We start from the raw sequence: 17,018 nt of genomic DNA, 5'->3' as shown, positions 1-17,018 counted from the left end.
GAGAGGGGAGGGGTAAAAGTTCAGGAGGGCAAAATGACTACAGATTTGCCCTCCGTAGTGTGTGCCAGATGGAGCGCACCTTCTTCTTCACCTCATTCATGTCCTCCGCAAGGTTGCCAACCTTGCGGATCAACCTGTCCAATTTTCTGGACAATGCCTGGAAGGCTGCAGGGTCAATAGGAGGGTCAGTGCTGGTCTGGGTGCCGGTGGAGGTGGAGGTTGTTGCTGGAGTGGAGTGGCCACGGGACAGCCCTGCTCCCAACACACGGCTGGGTCCAGGTCTGGATGAAGATGCCTGGTCCGTTGCTGTGTCCCCTTGGGCAGACCTGGTGGATGTAGTGGCGGTGGTTGTTGGTGGCACCGTTGGGGGAGCCTGTGGTGTGGCATACCACGCCCCGGAGGCCCGATCCGAATTATATCTGCGGGCCATCCTCCGATACCCACACTGCACCTGCAGGATGTGGCTGTACCTCATTGCACGGCGCTCGAAATGGTTGCGCTCTGCGGCACTCAGGTTTGCAGCTGTGAAGAGAAAAGGGAAATATTGAGCATTGAATTCACAGTGGGTTGAATACCACCATGGGTCATTTGTCCATTACTAGAAATGTATTTTTTGCAGCAATTGTTACAACATAGTTCACGGAAAGGCTCAGAGGAAGTACATGTGAATCCTGCATACCTAAGGGCATATCACACCTAGCATATACATGTCTCTACATGATGGATGACATCACCCTAAACTACTCAACCAAATCATACCTAAGGCATGAGACATTATGGCACCAGCTCTTCCGCATACTGACTTCACTACATATGTCATTCTATGTGATAACAATCACACTCCTCACTCAATGGCATTTGGAATTAGTTGTGTGCTAAGATTGAACCCCTGGCCCAGAATCATATGTCCACACTAGGGGTCAGATGTAGGAATCTTGAAATAACAACTAGCAATTATGCAAAGCAGAACGGTGTCTCTGACACCGTCTGCGAGTCGCTATGGGGTCCCGAAAACCCACCTCATGAACATCAATGATGTGGGTTCGAAGTTGCCCCACCGTAGCGACTATGGGCACTCACGGGGATGGAGGCCTGCTGGGACCAGCAGAAATCCATAGACGTGACTGCTTTTAAATGAAGCAAGTAATTTTTCCCCAAGTGTAGGCCGTTTACCTGAAAGGAAAATGAGCTGCAATTAGTTTAAAAACACAACAATTCAACTAGGAATTTTTCACGGTAATTATTGGTCCCTTAGACCACTGGCTGTTTTGTGCAGGATTATTTTGGTCCACTCACAAAGGTGAAGGTTTACAATGAGGACCCCTTCCAGTCAGCAAGTTGGTTACCATCCACTTCAAGTGGATGATAACAGCTACTCACTTTGCAACCACGTACTCGGTTGCAAATGGGATTGCCTACCACTGTGATTTGCAAGTAGGTCTGGTAAACCCCTTTATCATTTCCATTTTGAAAAGCATTTTCCTAATATGTACATGACCACCAAATACATTTTGGAATAGGAAACAGACGTTTGCAAATCACAAACATATATTTATGCCATTTGCAACGTGTAGACATTTTTCTCACTCTGGCCCTAGGTACTAACTCAAGTCACAAAAGGTGCTAAGTACGTGTAACATACTGGTTGCTACAGTCCTAGGTACCCTGTTTCACAGTAACATCCCAGTCTTTGTGGGTGGTGTGGGAAGAACAACCAACAATCCCATGTTCAATGCACACCCAGGAGTGTACAGAAAGTTCAACAAGTATGTGCCTTCACACACAACAACTATGAAGGGCTAGCAACACGTTGTAGTCAGCCCAACCTTGTCACATCCCAGGTCCACACATGTCAAAATGATATGACTTAGCCCAACATAACATACTATTAGTGAGGCATGTTTAACAACACACACAGAGGAGGTAGAACACCCATTCACATGATTCAACTGAACACCCAGGCCATTGCACTCAAGTCACATACACTTCGAGTTCACCTTGTGGAAGTACATGGCCCTGGAAGATCCGACCTACAGTGTACACAGTCCATCCTCAACTAGGAAGAAACACTTGTCATCAAAGCCATGTGCCTAAGCTATCTGGGAGACTGTCAGTCTGATATGCAGACTCAGTTGATGGCAAGTCCCTGACCAAGTCTAACATTGACCAGTGTATTCCAAATGAGTCATACCATTCCCAATTGCCGCCCTAATTGAATGGGCTACAACCTCTCAATCTGAGAGATGACTAGGTATTGCTTTACAGAAACATTATTCAAATTTGGGGGCATATTTATACTCCGTTTGCGCCGAATTTGCGTCGTTTTTTTCGACGCAAATTCGGGACAAAACTAACGCCATATTTATACTTTGGCGTTAGACGCGTCTAGCGCCAAAGTATGAGGAAAGAGCGTCATTTTTTTGCGTGAACGCCTTCCTTGCGTTAATGAGATGCAAGGTAGGCGTTCCCGTCTAAAAAAATGACTGCGACGCAAATGCGTCGTATTTATACTCCCGGGCAAAAATCACGCCCGGGAGTGGGCGGGGCAAAAAACCCCACATTTGCGCCGGATTTTAGCGCCTGGGTCAGGGCAGGCGTTAAGGGACCTGTGGGCTCAAAATGAGCCCACAGCTGCCCTCCCATGCCCCCAGGGACCCCCCTGCCACCCTTGCCCACCCCAGGAGGACACCCAAGGATGGAGGGACCCATCCCAGGGACATTCAGGTAAGTTCAGGTAAGTATAATTTTTTATATTTTTTATATTTTTTTTTGGCATAGGGGGGCCTGATTTGTGCCCCCCTACATGCCTCAATGCCCAAAGACCATGCCCAGGGGACATAAGTCCCCTGGGCATGGCCATTGGGCAAGGGGGCATGACTCCTGTCTTTACTAAGACAGGAGTCATGTAAATGGCGTCTGGGCGTCGTTAAAAATGGCGCAAATCGGGTGGAGGCGATTTTTTGGCGTCAACCTGACTTGCACCATTTTAAGACGCCCTAACGCCATTTTCCCCAACGCCGGCGCTGCCTGGTGTACGTGTTTTTTTTCCACGCACACCAGGCAGCGCCGGTCTGCTAGCACCGGCTAACGCCATTCAATAAATACGGCGCCCGCATGGCGCTTCAGAATGGCGTTAGCCGGCGCGAAACTTTTTGACGCTAAACTGCGTTAGCGCAGTTTAGCATCAAAAAGTATAAATACAGGCCTTGATATCACACTAAAACAACAAAGCCAATGAACGGCCAGCACATCAAATCATGAATTCTCTTGAACACACAGTAATCCATCATGCTTCATTACCAAACAATGTAAATAGCACTCAGGCGACACTCACTGTAGGTATCGGGGTCGTCAAAATGGGCCACCTCTCCCACGGTTTACGGGGCTGGTCCACCTGTAAAGCATGAAACAAAGATTATACTCAGACTGGGTGAACGGACAAATAATTTCTGTTACAATGACACTGTGTGAATATGACATGGTAATGATAGACTTTCACACATGCTCATCCTGCATGGATGACTTTGTATTCAACATTATCATTGGATGAGTCTCCTGCTCCAGTGTCACACCCTACTACACTCATGCAGTGGCCAGGACAGTCATGTGTCGTCCAAGTTAATCCTCCATTAGTATGCCCCAACAATAATGTTAACCATACATCTCAGCATGTGCATCCCAGAGAGACATTCCAAAACTGGTTCCATGAGGACTGCATGACCACTCACAATCAAACAGGCTATGTGGACAGGTTCAACACACAGCAACCAGACACACATGTGACATATGTGTGAACAACATGACTAACTTTATGTGACGTGAAGGCAACACACATGTATAGCATCATCATGTGTTTCCAATTTTCTGTCTAGCTATGGCGCCTGCATATGTAGGTATGTTGTTTCTACATGACGTACTCACTGGCCATTATGACCAGTGGAGTACAAATAGAGCAGTTCACGTGTTGCTTTTCTGACACAAATGCAACACTACATTACATGCAGCGACAGGCATCTGGTATGTGTTGCAAAAATGAGCCATCGGACTGGTAGCATAGGTCTTCATACACATTCTGCAACAAATACACATTAGGACACATATGTATACCTTGGTAGCGCAGCATTTGCAACATTTTGTGACGCAGAGAGGGGGCGACTTAGCAAAATACAAATAGATGTTGGATTTTAATGCTGTTATTGCGTGTACATGTGTTGCAAAATATGGGGATTTATGTGTATAACCATGGGCCTAGGTTTCCCTAGCATTACACACAGTCAGCTACTTATTTTGCAGATTGGCTAACAATCATCACATGTTCACACACAGATTTCTATCATTCCCATTTAATAGATTTTTACTCACCAACATGGCCACCAATCCAGAGTCCCAGGTGGTCCTGCAGGTCCTGTTCCCTGGTGATCAGATCTGCCCAGCGGTGCTTGAGTTGGTGTACATTTCTCAGACTCCCGTAGACCCGGACCAGGTGATGGCGCACCTTCTCCCACCGGATTTTCCTCGTCTCCGTGTGATACCCCTGTATCACACGGCCCCCAGCTTCCAGCATTAGTGGGAGGAAATGGCTTACTAGCCATAGGAACCCCCCCAATTCGTCTTCACCCATCCTGGACAGGCGAGGCCTACCTGACATATTGAGAGGACTAATGCTGGACAAAATAAATATGAAAGTAAAAGTGGGAAATGGGGAAAGGTAGAGGTGTGAAAGAAAAAGAAGAAGGAGAAAAATAGCCCAACTAACCCCCCAAACTATGCTACCCACAACAGACTCCCACTGACAATACAAACTATCACAGGTATAGACAAAATAAGACTAAACAGACTGAGACAATGTTATACAACAATAATAGATTGACACTAAGACAAAATACAAGGCACACAGGACACAAAAGCAGTAAAACACAGGACAACACCTTTCACACAACCACACAGTCTAGATAAATCTGAGACTGCAAAGTGAAAGTGAAAGTTAACTCCCAGTACAGATTTTGTAAACAGGATATCCTATTACATCACTTCCTGCAGAAAATGGCCGCCGTTTTTATTTTCCCGTTTTGCGTCATATTTTCACGCATACACAGTTGTGCGTATTTTTTTTTTGACGCATTACAGTGCACATGATGCGGAGTGAAAAAATATGATATGAATATTAATATTTTATAATGTACATGAGATGACCAACATATTGTCCATGTAGCGTCAATTTTACCACGCATACAGCATGGGCGTCATTTTTTTTACACGTACAGTAGTGCACATGATGCGGAGTGAAAAAATATGATATGAATATTAATATTTTATAATGTACATAAGATGACCAACAAATTGTCCATGTAGCGTCAATTTTACCACGCATACAGCATGGGCGTCATTTTTTTTACACGTACAGTAGTGCACATGATGCGGAGTGAAAAAATATGATATGAATATTAATATTTTATAATGTACATGAGATGACTAACATATTGTCCATGTAGCGTCAATTTTACCACGCATACAGCATGGGCGTCATTTTTTTTACACGTACAGTAGTGCACATGATGCGGAGTGAAAAAATATGATATGAATATTAATATTTTATAATGTACATGAGATGACCAACATATTGTCCATGTAGCGTCAATTTTACCACGCATACAGCATGGGCGTCATTTTTTTTACACGTACAGTAGTGCACATGATGCGGAGTGAAAAAATATGATATGAATATTAATATTTTATAATGTACATGAGATGACCAACATATTGTCCATGTAGCGTCAATTTTACCACGCATACAGCATGGGCGTCAGTTTTTTACACGTACAGTAGTGCACATGATGCGGAGTGAAAAAATATGATATGAATATTAATATTTTATAATGTACATGAGATGACCAACATATTGTCCATGTAGCGTCAATTTTACCACGCATACAGCATGGGCGTAATTTTTTTTACACGTACAGTAGTGCACATGATGCAGAGTCAAAAATATTGTGGATGTAAATTATACTTTGAAGGCGAAATATTAAGACACTTTTGGATACATTTGTATTTGACTTTGCATTGTGCACACATGTACGTGAACAAATTATGACGGCCATGCTGTATGCGTAGAATATGGAGCAAATTTATCCTTATGTCTTCATGTTTTTAGCTTTGGAAAGGTGATTTGTCATGGTCAAACGGTGCGATGTGATACACATATGTGTTTGTATATGACACATGTCCGTTGTTTTATGAATAGAAGGCATTCACACTGTAATGTTTGGGATACGTTAACTAATGTATTGACCATATTTGACGACATATTTGGTGTAATTGCTGATGGCTATTTTGAAATGATGGATGGGATACCATTATGTATTCCGTCTCCAAAATGTGTCCACATTTATGATGGTGATGCTTTTATCTGTAGTCCTAACAGGGAGGGGGAGAGTCACTTTCAGTTTTTATGGGGCTGAGCATGTCCCATTATGATTTTGTGTTTCAGATTTGTGTTGGACTTGTGACATGGAGGCCACACATGTGCCTTATGCATGTGTTTAGTTCACAAGTACATGATTCTTGTATGTTTTGGGGGCGGTAGAGGTGGACTTAGGCCCCCAGCACCCTAGGATTTGACCATCCAGAATAGCTACTGTATCCATGGAGTATATTTATTATATCATGGCAAACCTGCAGCAGCGGGCTAATGTAAGGCCATATGGTATGAATGACTGTTGACCATTCATTGATCTCATTAGCCCATTTGACGTTTGCAGTAATGATGAATTGGAGCAAACTTGCATACCATTTTCCTATGACTATGTTTGCAAGACTCTCAGCGTTCCCGATGTGATAATGAGAAGAATATTTTGGTTGTCTGTGTCCCTTTCTGCATAAACTGGTTTAGTGTCATGTTACAATCTTCCTGCTAGGTTCAGACTGGGACACAACTGTGATGGTCTACTTTCAAATATTAGATTGATTGTATGACATATGTGTACATGTGTGTGGGAATGTGGATCCACTATCACCTGTCTGGGTGTATGTTGTCACTGTAACTTCAAGGTCTCCTCCTGAGTTAGTGGCAGCTGATGTTGTAGCTATTGTGTATTGCTCATATCACACACTTGAGAGAAGCCATTGATGACATGGTCATGTACACATGGATGGTCCCACCCAGTCTCTGAACACGTGTAATGTGACTTTCAAATGATCTCCAATTTTGGGCTGGATGAGAGACTGTTTCAGTTGTTTGGATCCGGCATGTGTAATTGTCACATTTGTACTCTTGTTGGGCTCTGTGTATGGTAATGTATCATGTCACATCCTACCCTCTGTGCATACAGTTGTGATGTTTATTTTTGGTGTGATGAATTTTAATGGCATTCTTGATCAATGAGACGACATTCATCTTCAGCTATTTCAAACTAAAGGTGGTCAGAAATGAATAGGCCAAAGCATGATGTGGTGTTTGTTATCTGTGTTTATTTACAAGTGTGGAATACAAGTGATTATAATAACTTAAGTAAAAAAATTGTTCACAAGCTGTTGGTGCCGACGCACTCCTGCTGCCGTGTTAGGTTGTTCCCCCTCCTGTTGCAGGCCAGCATCCTCCTCATCATCATCCTCAGGCATGTCTGGGTCCGGTTCAAGGAGGGGAATGTTCCTTTTTACACAAATATTGTGTAATATGGCACAAGTGAGTATGATCTTACAGACCATCTCTGGGGAGTATAGTAGGCTTCCGCCAGTGATGTCAAGGCAGCGGAACCTTGACTTTAGGATCCCAAAGGTCCGCTCCACAATGCTGCGTGTCCTCTTGTGGGCGTCATTGTATGCCCGCTCAGCAGCAGTATTTGGGTTCCCATATGGTGTCATTATCCAAGGCTGGATGCCATACCCCTGATCAACTGAAAGAGAAACACAGAATGGTATCAATTAGATGTAGGAGGCACTGTTGTACGTATCTTTGATGGAAGTAGTTGTGTTGTGTTGTCTGTGACTATTTTGTGTACTAATGTGACAACCTATGGTTGTTGGTGGAAACTTTGGCATTGTTTTTTTTCCTTGGCTGAGCAAGTGTTTGTTGGCTAACTGTTTGTCAGCCAGATGTACCGGTTTCTCAATTACAGTGTGCCCTCCCTTGCATTGTGACTTGTGACACAGGTGTCCGTGTGTCCTCACTGGGGGTGTGATGATAGTTCCATGCAGAGTTGAAACATGAAAGTGTATTAGAAACGTTCAATTGAACATACCCAGGCCATCCCATCCCTTAAAACTTATGCATTGTATTAGTGTACAGGTTATTGTGAGACTTCCAATTTGCAAGGTGACATTTAGGCAACCACAGTCATGAATGTCTTCACACTAAGCTGTAGAGTAAATTCCAATGTGTGAGAGGTTCAATGGTGACTTGTGAAACATGGCTAGTGATGTGAGTACCTCAGTGTGTTCCTGTCTAGGTGTTGCTATTGTGGTGTATGGGTTGTTTATCCTAGAGGGTTTCTGTGCAGTGAGTATATAAGTAGATTTTTGTCCTTACCAACAAGTAGTCCATTGCCATACCGTCCATCCTGGAAGTGTTGGTTGATGGTGCTGTGACGGAAGATGAATGCGTCATGTACACTCCCAGGATATTTAGCCACAATGTTGCTGATCAGTCCTTGGTGATCGACTATGGCCTGCACGTTGATGGAATGTGTGTGCTTCCTGTTGCGGTAGAGGTGTTCACTCGCAGCAGGTGGCACAAGGCGTACGTGTGTGCAGTCGATTGCACCAAGGACGTGCGGAAAGCCACTGATGGCGTAGAACCCCTGTTTAGTTTCCTGCTGCTTCTGCACTGTGTTAGGGAAGCAGATGTGGCGGGGTGTCAGTCCAATGATGGCATCCAGTACTTTAGGCAGGAATGCGGAGAAAGATGGTTGTGAGATTCCACCAACCAGGGCACCAGTTGTCTGAAAGGAGCCACTTGCCAGCATGTGAAGTACGGCAATCAGCTTTGTTTCTGTTGGGATAGTGCGTGGAGTCACTAAAGTGGGGGCCAATTGCTGTTCAATATTTGTCAGCAGCTGCTGAATGGCCTGCCAGTTCAACCGGTACCTCTGGATGATGTCTCGTTCCCTGAGGCCATGCAGGGTTGTTCTTGGGCGGAATATCCTCTCCTGCCTTCTGCGCTGTCTTTGGGGTCCCTGCTGTTGTTGTTGTGGCTGCTGTTGTTGCTGCAGGGCTCTGCGTCTACGTGCACGCTGAAGAAAAATCACCTCCATGTCTCCCTGTTGCTGCTCTGCTGCTCTGCTGCTCTGTTGTTTGTTCTGTGTGTTCTGATTAAGTACAGGTGTGTTTGCCCCATTTTAACGCCTGCCCTGACCCAGGCGTTAAAATTTCACGATATTCGTGCTTTGCGCCATTTTTTTGCGCCGCCTGCCGCGCGGGAGTGATTTTTGCCCTGAAGCATAAATACCATGCACTGCTATGTGCGTCTGTTTTTGGACGGGAACGCCTACCCTGCATGTCATTAACGCAGGGCGGGGTGCCGCTTCCAAAAACTGGCGCACATAGCGCCATTTTCCTGGTGCGCCGGATCGGGCGTCAGGGTTTAAATATGGGGCAACGTTTGCGCTGAAAGTGCGTCAAAATTCGGCGCAAACGGAGTATAAATATGCCCCTCGGACTCTTAAGCCCTGGTATTGACCACCACATCAGTGTCCCAATACATCTACTACTACCAGGACCTAAAGTTCAGTCACTGTTGTCATTAGCTCACTTGCTGCCATCCTGCAACCTGCAGTTGATGTCACTGTGGAGGAAGGAGAAGACTGGGAGGAAGACAACTTGCCATGTGACTGGGTGGCTGTACAGGCCTGAGGCCCACAAGTTGGAATTAAATTGTGCAGGTTGTTTGTATGGTGTGCATTCAATACCGTTTTAAAAAGGTGCAACATTGAATCCTTGTATGGCACATGATTTTAAATGGTGCCACTGACTGTATATGTTGTGATTCTGTGCTGTTAAAATTTTTAGGGGTGTGACATTGTTCCTGTAGTAGTATGCAAAGGTTACCCTGTAATCTGAGCAGGAGGAAGGCTTTGAAGAATTGTCCTAAGGTCCTTCTGATTTCAGGAACTTCAGAACTTTCTTCGGCTGGTCAGACTCTGGCCAAGACATCCAGAAAGTAATCTTCATTCTCCACGTGAGTTGTAAAATATTTGGGATTAGGGAGGCAATTAGAAATGAGTTGGCTGTGGGTAAGGATTGTGTCCTTCTAAGTTACTTTCCTTGATTTGGTGGCAGTATTTTGCTGTCTTGAACAAGGATAATTGGGGCTTGGGCGGGAGGCAGATTGAGTCTGCTAGGTAGCATAGACATTGCAGTTATTAGAATAATTATTTGGTTGTTGGTGGTGCTTTTTCTGATATGTAAGATATTGTAGATATTCACAAATATAGCTAACACGTGTACTGTATAATTTACACATGCAATTGATTTAAAATTTAGGTCAGCTTTACTGCTTTTGGCTAATCACAAAATCAGAGTGTAACATTACTCATAAGTGTAGACTTCCACGTCTCCACCCCGTGAACAAGGAGCATTAGACAAACTTATAAGTGTAAGTTACTACTGCCAAAAAAAGAAACAGTAATAAGTCTAGCATTTCACAAATACTGGTATTGCAGCACCCCTCCATAGGAAATAACAGAGGTACTGACTTAAAAAAAATTCTGTGGGACGTAATGATAAATGAAATAAATTATTGCACATACTTAAAAATATGTCTAAATATAATTTAATTTTGAAAGAATATATGAAAATAAAATATTTTTGTTATTTCATTATAACATATCTTGTTCCAGCTCTGGGCTGGAATAATTTACTAGTGTTTTGGGTCCACCTTTTTGGCTGGGATAACTGTAGGAGGCTGGCCTGGTTTGTAGTGGGTACCAAGGGGTACTTACACTCTGCACCAGGTCCAGTTATCCCTTATTAGTGTAGAAGAGGTGTTCTAGCAGCTTAGGCTGATAGAAAAGGTAGCTTAGCAGAGCACCTTAGGCTGAACTAGGAGACATGCAAAGCTCCTACTATGCCACTGGTGTCATATGCACAATATCATAAGAAAACACATTACACAGATATACTAAAAATAAAGGTACTTTATTTTTATGACAATATGCCAAAAGTATCTCAGTGAGTACCCTCAGTATGAGGATAGCAAATATACACAAGATATATGTACACAATACCAAAAATATGCAGTAATAGCAAAAGGAAGTAATGCAAGCAATGTACAGTCACAATAGATTGCAATGAGAGCACATAGGCATAGGGGCAACACAAACCATTTACTCAAAAAAAGTGGAATGCGAACCACGAATGGACCCCAAACCTATGTGAGCTTGTTGAGGGTCGCTGGGACTGTAAGAAAACAGTGAGGATTAGAAAAATAGCCCACCCCAAGACCCTGAAAAGTAGGTGTAAAGTGCACCTATGTTCCCCAAAGAGCACAGAAGTCGTGATAGGGGAATTCTGCAAGGAAGACCAACACCAGCAATGCAACAAAGGTGGATTTCCGGACGAGAGTACCTGTGGAAGAAGGGGACCAAGTCCAAGAGTCGCGACAAAGTCAAGATTGGGCAGATGCCCAGGAAATGCCAGCTGAGGGTGCAAAGAAGCTACCACCGGATGGTAGAAGCTGTGGATTCTGCAAGAACGAAGAGGACTAGGAACTTCCCCTTTGGAGGATGGATGTCCCACGTCGTGAAGAGTTGTGCAGAAGTGTTTTCCCGCAGAAAGACAGCAAACAAGCCTTGCTAGCTGCAAGGGTCGCGGTTATGGTTTTTGGATGCTGCTGTGGCCCAGGAGGGACCAGGATGTCGCCAATTGCGTGAGGAGACAGAGGGGGTGCCCAGCAAGACAAGGAGCCCTCACAGAAGCAGGCAGCACCAGCAGAAGTGCCAGAACAGGCACTACGAAGAGGAGTGAACCGGAGCTCACCCGAAGTCACAAAAGAAGATCCCACGATGCCGGAGGACATCTCAGAAGGTTGTACACTGCAGGTTAGAGTGTCGGGGACCCAGGCTTGGCTGTGCACAAAGGACATCCTGGAAGAGTGCACAGGAGCCGGAGCAGCTGCAAATCACGTGGTACCCAGCAATGCAGTCTAGCGTGGGGACTTACCTCCACCAAACTTGGATTGAAGAGTCACTGGACTGTGGGAGTCACTTGGACAGAGTTGCTGAGTTCCAGAGACCATGCTCGTAGTGCTGAGAGGGGACCCAGAGGACCGGTGATGCAGTCTTTTGATGCCTGCGGTTGCAGGGGGAAGATTCTGTTGATCCACGGGAGATTTCTTCGGAGCTTCTAGTGCAGAGAGGAGGCAGAATACCCCCACAGCATGCACCACCAGGAAAACAGTCGAGAAGGTGGCAGGATCAGCGATACAAGGTTGCAGTAGTCGTCTTTACTACTTTGTTGCGGTTTTGCAGGCATCCTGAGCAGTCAGCGGTCGATTACTTGGCAGAAGGTGAAGAGAGAGATGCAGAGGAACTCTGATGAGCTCTTGCATTCGTTATCTAAAGAATTCCCCAAAGCAGAGACCCTAAACAGCCAGAAAAGGAGGTTTGGCTACCTAGGAAGGAGGATAGGCTAGCAACACAGGTAAGAGCCTATCAGGAGGAGTCTCTGACATCACCTGCTGGCACTGGCCACTCAGAGCAGTCCAGTGTGCCAGCAGCACCTCTGTTTCCAAGATGGCAGAGGTCTGGAGCACACTGGAGGAGCTCTGGGCACCTCCCAGGGGAGGTGCAGGTCAGGGGAGTGGTCACTCCCCTTTCCTTTGTCCAGTTTCGCGCCAGAGCAGGGCTGGGGGATCCCTGAACCGGTGCAGACTGGCTTATGCAGAGATGGGCACCATCTGTACCCATCAAAGCATTTCCAGAGGCTGGGGGAGGCTACTCCTCCCTAGCCCTGACACCTTTTTCTAAAGGGAGAGGGTGTAACACCCACTCTCTGAGGAAGTCCTTTGTTCTGCCTTCCTGGGCCAAGCCTGGCTGGACCCCAGGAGGGCAGAAATCTGTCTGAGGGGTTGGCAGCAGCAGCAACTGCAGTGATGCCCCGGGAAAGGTAATTTGGCAGTACCCGGGTCTGTGCTAGAGACTCGGGGATCATGGAATGTCATTGGGGTGACAATTCCATGATCTTAGACATGTTACATGGCCATGTTCGGAGTTACCATTGTGACGCTGTACATAGGTAGTGACCTATGTACAGTGCACGCGTGTAATGGTGTCTCCGCACGCACAAAGTCCGGGGCATTTGCCCTGAACAATGTGGGGGCACCTTGGCTAGTGCCAGGGTGCCCACACACTAAGTAACTTAGCATCCAACGTTTACCAGGTAAAGGTTAGACATATAGGTGACTTATAAGTTACTTAAGTGCAGTGGGAAATGGCTGTGAAATAACGTGGACGTTATTTCACTCAGGCTGCAGTGGCCGGCCTGTGTAAGAATTGTCAGAGCTCCCTATGGGTGGCAAAAGAAATGCTGCAGCCCATAGGGATCTCCTGGAACCCCAATACCCTGGGTACCTCAGTACCATATACTAGGGAATTATAAGGGTGTTCCAGTATGCCAATGTGAATTGGTGAAATTGGTCACTAGCCTGTTAGTGACAATTTGGAAAGAGAGAGCATAACCACTGAGGTTCTGGTTAGCAGAGCCTCAGTGAGACAGTTAGGCATCACACAGGGAACACATACATATAGGCCACAAACTTATAAGCACTGGGGTCCTGGCTAGCAGGGTCCCAGTGACACATAACAAACATACTGAAAACACAGGGTTTTCACTATGAGCACTGGGCCTTGGCTAGCAGGATCCCAGTGAGACAGTGAAAACACCCTGACATTGTGAGAAGGTAGCCTCTTTCTAGCCTTGTTACCCCCACTTTTGGCCTGTTTGTGAGTGTATATCAGGGTGTTTGTCGCTGTTTTCACTGTCTCACTGGGATCCTGACAGCCAGGCCTCAGTGCTCATAGTGAAAACACTATGTTTTCAGTATGTTTGTTATGTGTCACTGGGATCCTGCTGGTCAGGACCCCAGTGCTCATAGGTTTGTGGCCTATATGTATGTGTCACTGGGACCCTGTCACACAGGGCCCCAGTGCTCATAGGTGTGCATGTATATGTTCCCTGTGTGGTGCCTAACTGTCTCACTGAGGCTCTGCTAACCAGAACCTCAGTGGTTATGCTCTCTCTTTACAAATTGTCACTAACAGGCTAGTGACCGATTTCACCAATTCAGATTGGCATACTGGAACACCCTTATAATTCCCTAGTATATGGTACTGAGGTACCCAGGGTATTGGGGTTCCAGGAGATCCCTATGGGCTGCAGCATTTCTTTTGCCACCCATAGGGAGCTCTGACAATTCTTACACAGGCCTGCCACTGCAGCCTGAGTGAAATAACGTCCACGTTATTTCACAGCCATTTTACACTGCACTTAAGTAACTTATAAGTCACCTATATGTCTAACCTTTACCTGGTAAAGGTTAGGTGCAAAGTTACTTAGTGTGTGGGCACCCTGGCACTAGCCAAGGTGCCCCCACATTGTTCAGAGCCAATTCACTGAACTTTGTGAGTGCGGGGACACCATTACACGCGTGCACTACATATAGGTCACTACCTATATGTAGCTTCACCATGGTAACTCCGAATATGGCCATGTAACATGTCTATGATCATGGAATTGCCCCCTCTATACCATCCTGGCATAGTTGGCACAATCCCATGATCCCAGTGGTCTGTAGCACAGACCCTGGTACTGCCAAACTGCCCTTCCTGGGGTTTCACTGCAGCTGCTGCTGCTGCCAACCCCTCAGACAGGCAGCTGCCCTCCTGGGGTCCAGCCAGGCCTGGCCCAGGATGGCAGAACAAAGAACTTCCTCTGAGAGAGGGTGTGACACCCTCTCCCTTTGGAAAATGGTGTGAAGGCAGGGGAGGAGTAGCCTCCCCCAGCCTCTGGAAATGCTTTGTTGGGCACAGATGTGCCCAATTCTGCATAAGCCAGTCTACACCGGTTCAGGGACCCCTTAGCCCCTGCTCTGGCGCGAAACTGGACAAAGGAAAGGGGAGTGACCACTCCCCTGACCTGCACCTCCCCTGGGAGGTGTCCAGAGCTCCTCCAGTGTGCTCCAGACCTCTGCCATCTTGGAAACAGAGGTGCTGCTGGCACACTGGACTGCTCTGAGTGGCCAGTGCCACCAGGTGACGTCAGAGACTCCTGCTGATAGGCTCCTTCAGGTGTTAGTAGCCTTTCCTCTCTCCTAGGTAGCCAGACCCTCTTTTCTGGCTATTTAGGGTCTCTGTCTCTGGGGAAACTTGAGATAACGAATGCATGAGCTCAGCCGAGTTCCTCTGCATCTCTCTCTTCACCTTCTGATAAGGAAACGACCGCTGACCGCGCTGGAAGCCTGCAAACCTGCAACATAGTAGCAAAGACGACTACTGCAACTCTGTAACGCTGATCCTGCCGCCTTCTCGACTGTTTTCCTGCTTGTGCATGCTGTGGGGGTAGCCTGCCTCCTCTCTGCACCAGAAGCTCCGAAGAAATCTCCCGTGGGTCGACGGAATCTTCCCCCTGCAACCGCAGGCACCAAAAAGCTGCATTACCGGTCCCTTGGGTCTCCTCTCAGCATGACGAGCGAGGTCCCTCGAATCCAGCGACGCTGTCCAAGTGACCCCCACAGTCCAGTGACTCTTCAGCCCAAGTTTGGTGGAGGTAAGTCCTTGCCTCACCTCGCTGGGCTGCATTGCTGGGAACCGCGACTTTGCAGCTACTCCGGCCCCTGTGCACTTCCGGCGGAAATCCTTTGTGCACAGCCAAGCCTGGGTCCACGGCACTCTAACCTGCATTGCACGACTTTCTAAGTTGGTCTCCGGCGACGTGGGACTCCTTTGTGCAACTTCGGCGAGCACCGTTTCACGCATCCTCGTAGTGCCTGTTTCTGGCACTTCTCCGGGTGCTACCTGCTTCAGTGAGGGCTCCTTGTCTTGCTCGACGTCCCCTCTCTCTTCAGGTCCAATTTGCGACCTCCTGGTCCCTCCTGGGCCCCAGCAGCGTCCAAAAACGCCAAACGCACGATTTGCGTGTAGCAAGGCTTGTTGGCGTCCTTCCGGCGGGAAAACACTTCTGCACGACTCTCCAAGGCGAGAGGAATCCGTCCACCAAAGGGGAAGTCTCTAGCCCTTTTCGTTCCTGCAGAAACCTCAGCTTCTTCTGTCCAGTCGAAGCTTCTTTGCACCCGCAGCTGGCATTTCCTGGGCATCTGCCCATCTCCGACTTGCTTGTGACTTTTGGACTTGGTCCCCTTGTTCCACAGGTACCCTAGATTGGAAATCCACAGTTGTTGCATTGCTGGTTTGTGTCTTTCCTGCATTATTCCTCTAACACGACTCTTTTGTCCTTAGGGGAACTTTAGTGCACTTTGCACTCACTTTTCAGGGTCTTGGGGAGGGTTATTTTTCTAACTCTCACTATTTTCTAATAGTCCCAGCGACCCTCTACAAGGTCACATAGGTTTGGGGTCCATTTGTGGTTCGCATTCCACTTTTGGAGTATATGGTTTGTGTTGCCCCTATCCCTATGTTTCCCAATTGCATCCTATTGTAACTATACATTGTTTGCACTGTTTTCTAAGACTATACTGCATATTTTTGCTATTGTGTACATATATCTTGTGTATATTTCTTATCCTCATACTGAGGGTACTCACTGAGATACTTTTGGCATATTGTCATAAAAATAAAGTACCTTTATTTTTAGTATAACTGTGTATTGTGTTTTCTTATGATATTGTGCATAATCATTTGTGGTACTGTAGTAGCTTCACACGTCTCCTAGTTCAGCCTAAGCTGCTCTGCTAAGCTACCATTATCTATCAGCCTAAGCTGCTAGACACCCTATACACTAATAAGGGATAACTGGGCCTGGTGCAAGGTGCAAGTACCCCTTGGTACTCACTACAAGCCAGTCCAGCC

The sequence above is a fragment of the Pleurodeles waltl genome, chromosome 7 (genome assembly GCF_031143425.1).
Source record: "Pleurodeles waltl isolate 20211129_DDA chromosome 7, aPleWal1.hap1.20221129, whole genome shotgun sequence".
Classification (NCBI taxonomy): domain Eukaryota; kingdom Metazoa; phylum Chordata; class Amphibia; order Caudata; family Salamandridae; genus Pleurodeles; species Pleurodeles waltl.
Note: the sequence above shows the minus strand (reverse complement) of the source record.